This window comes from Ictidomys tridecemlineatus, chromosome 3, assembly GCF_052094955.1.
Source record: "Ictidomys tridecemlineatus isolate mIctTri1 chromosome 3, mIctTri1.hap1, whole genome shotgun sequence".
Classification (NCBI taxonomy): Eukaryota; Metazoa; Chordata; class Mammalia; order Rodentia; family Sciuridae; genus Ictidomys; species Ictidomys tridecemlineatus.
Window position 1 is genome coordinate 145,775,311 of NC_135479.1, and position 5,468 is coordinate 145,780,778.

Consider the following 5,468-nt stretch of genomic DNA (forward strand, 5'->3'; position numbering starts at 1 on the left):
AGAGGACTTGACAACTCTGTTTAAAACCATATAGTTCTTCCTAAATTCACCTGGTGATGGGGTGGCTACATATATTACTAATTGCCTTCATTCAAAGAAATAAAAACCTTATCTCTCTGACAGGCAGGTAGTTATGACTTGGAGCCAGGTATCAGCCAAAGTCCTGCCTTCCCAGGGAAACTGAAAGATAGGGGGTGCATATTCCTTAATGATTACATTTCAAAGCGATGGCTCCTAAGATTTTGGAAAAAAATATTCCTGGGGTGTAAAACTGGCTTTTTAAAAGTAAGCTTTAAAAATATATACATCTCAAAAGGAAAGTGAGTAAGACAGAAAGGGATAGGCAGTCCAGAGTAAGGAAGGGACAGTGAAGGTTGACAAGAGGGCAAGCACGAGGACAGCTGTTTTAGCATGCCCCATTAAAAAACAGTTCCTGTTTCTCAGAAAGGATGTAAGTTTTCATGCCATGAAAAGCGACAGCAAAATCCGGTCCATGCACATTCATGGAATAATGGAAATATCAAGAACCAATCAACAAAGTGCACATGCCTGGTAACAGTGAAGAACCAATCAGGAGGAGTTTATCAACTTCTCCTGAAGTGCCTTTAGAAGAAGGAATGCTGTTGACTTAAAGAGCACTCTTGCCCCTCCCACGTGAGCTGCACCAGGAGTTCTGGGTCTTTCTTTCACTCTCTTTTTAAATAAAATTCCTGCTCACTTGCGTACCTGGTGTTTGTGCTCATTCCTTGACTCCGTGAAAAACAAATCCAACTCCTGCCAGTAACAAAAGAATGAACAAGTTTTTGAAAGTGAAAATGGGGAAGGGAGAATTAAATTTTTAATTTTGCTTTTTTTGCGGGAGGAGGGTAGGGATAACCTGGGATTGAACTCAGGGGCACTTGACCACTGAGCCAAATCCCCAGCCCTATTTTGTATTTTCTTATTTAGAGATAGGGTCTCACTGAGTTGCTCAGCACCTCACTTTTTCTGAGGCTGGCTTTGAACTCTCAGTTCTCTTGCCTCAGCCTCCCAAGCCACTGGGATTACAAGTGTGTGCCACCACGCCCAGCTCTAAATTTTTAATTTTTGATTTGTATTCACCCTTAAGTAACCATAGACTATACACAACCAAATGAGTGTGGCTATGTCTCAATAAGACTCTGTTATGAACACAAAAAGTTGAATTTCACTTCATTTTTACATGCCAGAAGAGTTACCCAATGCATTAAAATTTTAAAAGAAAAAGAAAACAAAAGGAAAGGAAAGCAAGAAAGAAAAGCAGTGGACTGGGGCTGGGGTTGTGTCTCAGTGGCAGAGCATTCGCCTAGCATGTGCAAGGCCCTGGGTTCGATCCTCAGCACCACATAAAAATAAATAAAATAAAGGTATGGAGTCCAATTACAACTAAAAAATAAATATCTAAAAAAAAAAAAAAAAAAAAAAAGCAGTGGACTGGATTTGGCAACTCGCGAACTATACTCTGATGGGAGTGGGTGACAGTGGAGGGGTAAAGACTTTCTCTAAGTGTGTTTCTGAAACCAATGAACCATGGTTTTTGCCACTGCCTTGGAAGCCAGTAGCCAACTGCAGGCCATTTTTGTTGTCCTTAGTATTTCTACCAAAAGATAAATATTTAATTCCCTTTGCTAATTTCTTTGTTGATTTCCAACCAACCTTATGTCTCAAAACAGCAGAAATCTATTTTCTCACAGTTCTCGAGGCCAGAAATCCAAAATCAAGTTATCAATAGGACTGGTCCTTGCTGGAGGCTCTGAGAGACAGACTTTCCCATCCACCCCCTTTGACCCAGCTTCTGCAGTCACCCTTAATCCTTGGCAGTTGTTGATTTGCAGGTCCATCACTGCAATCTCTGCCTCCTTCATTACAAGGCATGTTCCCAGTGTCTGCCTGTGTACAAATTCTCCTCTTCTTATAAGGACCCCAGTCATTGGGTTAGAGCTCAACTTACTCCAGTAGGGTCTTCATGTTAACTCGATTACGTGTGCAAAGACCCTGTGTTTAAATAAGGTCACATTTACAGGTTTCAGTGTTAGCACGACAACATATCTTTTGGGGGGAACACAGTCCTACCCACAGTAATCCCACTTCTCAAGTTACTTTCTGCCTGGTAGCTAGGAGCTAACAGTTTCTTCCAGCTAGTTAAATAGAAGCATTTTTCTACTAAAACTCTCAGTTGGAACATTGCCCTGGAGTGGGCGGAGGCACTCTGATCATCCTTTGGAGGAGGCCACTGGCCCATAGGGTGAGCATCCCCTCTCAGCCTTGAGTAAAGGGGGTGTTGGTCTGGCATCGCAAGCCAGGAGCTGAGCGAGGCAAGTGGCCTTCTCCTTTGCTTGGCAAAGAAGTTTGCTTCAGCTCTGGACTTGAGTGTTACCCAATAGGATTGGGCAACCCCCTTGAAACTTTATCCCTTGCCTTATTTGGTGTAAAATAGTCTATCAAAAATCTTTTGTTTTCTTTTCCCTAAAAATAAAGCGATTCCGGGTGCACTTATTCTCTTGCCTTCCATCGTGGAGGACCCTTGAGGTCGCAGGACAGTCCCACCCTCAATATGAAAATTACTTCTATGTCCTATGCTTTTTTGCCATTTTCTTAGCTTAATATTGCAGCCAGCTCTGTTGAGCCCAGTTCATCTTGTCAGCATGGGTCGCTGGCAAGAATCGCTTGCTTTGGGGATTTTTTTTTTCTTTCTACCAAAGTATAATCTCAATAAGGTTCAGATAACTAAATGGAAACACCATCATCTGTCCACCTTCCTGGATTATATAGGCCACCAATAACTGTATTTCTATAAGTCAGTTCAATGTCCTACAAAGTCTCTAGAGAAATACTCAATTTTTAAAAATCTAATGATTTAATAAATTTATGGAATAATTTTACTACAAGTGTATTGGCCTTAACCCAATAAAAAATTCCCTAGATCTGTCCTTTTCCTACAATGATCAAATATATTCATGGTTCTTTTATCATTGTAGTGGGCACATATGTTCAACGGGTATTCTTCTTATGCAACATGATTTAAGCAAATATTTTCTATTTCCTATATCAGCTTTGTATTCATCAATTTTATTATAGCACTAAAGTATATCATTTTAATATACCATAGTTAGCTTCTATATCTGTGCTGTTGGAATCTTAGATTTCTTCTGGCATTTAACTGTCATAAAATAAACATTATATATGTAAACTTTTGTTTTTTATTAAACATTATTTCCTCAGGAAAAATTCGACTACTTGGTCAGGGATAAGGCATATTTATGATTCTTTCAATAAAGGACTGTTTTGCCCGTCAGAAAGACTGGGTCAATTTGCATTGCTATCATTAATGCATGAGCAGATCTGCTTTCCTGAAACCTTGCAGGCCTGGGCTTTCATAACTTTTAGAAGTTTTTCTGATTCTTTTTTACATACAAAATGAAACTTCACAGTAGGCTTAGTCTGTAGTTATTTTATTGGTAAGGTTGATTGCATATTTTTAAAGTCATGATTTACTGTGATTTTCTTCTTGTCTTTTAATCTTTCATTGAATGGACAATTGGTACTTTTATCCTTATATGTGCTTTTTCATACATTTTAGTTATTGAAATTTTGTCTTTAGTGCAAACATTTTCTCCACTCTTCTGAATATTTAAATCTCAGCTTTATTGGTATTCATTCTATCAAAGCTGAAACTATCTAAGTAATGAAACTGTCCTTTTTCATTTCTCTTCTATCAACAGTTCAAAAGTAATTTCCCTATTACTAGTCTTTCATGTATGTGGGCATGTATTTGCTTTTATTATTAAAGTATTTAACTCTTAATCCACCTGAATTTTTTTTGTAGAGTATCATAGGAAATGTGGGTCTTTTTAATATGATCATTATGAATATTCTTGCATATCATGGGTCTCAAATTGGTTACCAGTATGTCTTCTAGGACCACTGTATCTCATGACTGCAACTGGTCCACTTTATGCTTTGAATAAGCCTTTACTGCTCTACTACTGCAACTAATTTTTTTGGTATGTGTGTGTGTGAGTTTGAGGATTGAACCCAGGGCCTTGTGGATGTGAGGCAAGAATTCTATCAACTGAGCTATATCCCTAGCCCCACTGCAAATGATTTTTAAAATGGACATGTTTCTTTATCTTCCTCTCTCTTGCTCCTCCTTAATCTCAGGGAAAACAGGATTACCTTTCTTCCCCCACTTTAGGCAGAGTTATCTGTCCTTGAGTACAAACTATAGGAATGAAGTAATCCAGACTTTGGGAGTGGTACCAGAAGACGTCAGAAATTACTATCTCCCAAATTAAGAATTACAACTCTACCAGAGAACATGCAGAATGTACCTTTGAATCATCTCTTTAGAAGTCCCCTGTTCCTAGCTCCCTGTGGCCTGGCAACCCAGAGAAAGGTGCACCTCACACCCGCAGAGAGAGATGCACCCTGCTGGGTTTTCTTATTCACCAAAGTGTGGCTACACAGCCCAACATCAGGGTACATGTAGGCTTGAGACTGCTGCCACCATGAAACCAGGACACCACTGATTCTATCAAGGGACAACAATAAGGACCTGGTAAAACCTCACCAAGGTCCCTGTGGGCCTGGCTGCACCAGAGGTTTCTCTACTAGGGATGCTAAAAGTTATTCTGTTGCTGAGGAAACAGGGAGTCTTGCATGTGTTTGTCTCTCTCTTGTTTCTCCTACTAACAGCCAACTTCTTATGATTACCCTTTCACTAGTCATATAATCTAATACCTCTATATTCTCACATCCTACCTTATAAACATCTCAGCCAACCCCAGAGCCCCCCCCCCTTCATCATTGCATAAACCATTATGCAAACCTATTGACTATATGGTAGAAGATAACTGAACTCATCATTTCTGATTATAGCAACAAAACTATAAATTAATAATAGAAGCTACTTGATCTATGGCTGCATGATGAGTACATTAAGTGCTATAATATTGATCTCCCCCTTAAAGGTGAGGAATTGGTAACCTGCAGAGACACTATAAGACAATAGGACAGAAGCTGTAATACCTTGAATCTACACTACAAGAGAGGAAGATACATAGACATCATGAAAAAACAAGGGAGGAAAGTGCCCCCAAATAAACCAAGATACTACAACAATAGAATCCATAGATAACACAGTAGATGAAATGGTAGAGAAGGAGTTCAGAATGTACATTATTAAAATGATCTGGGAATTAAAGAAGGACCTATGTGAGCAGATACAGGTAAAAATCAATCATTCCAACAAAGAGATAAGGACACAAATACAGGCAACCATGGATCACACCAACAAAGAGATAAAAGAACAAATACCGGTAGCAAGAGATTACTTCAAGAAAGAGAGATTCTGGGGGGAAAAAAACCCAGAAATCCTTGAAATGAAAGAAACAATAAACCAAATAAAAAATTCTTTAGAAATCATCACTAACAGACTAGATCACTTGGAA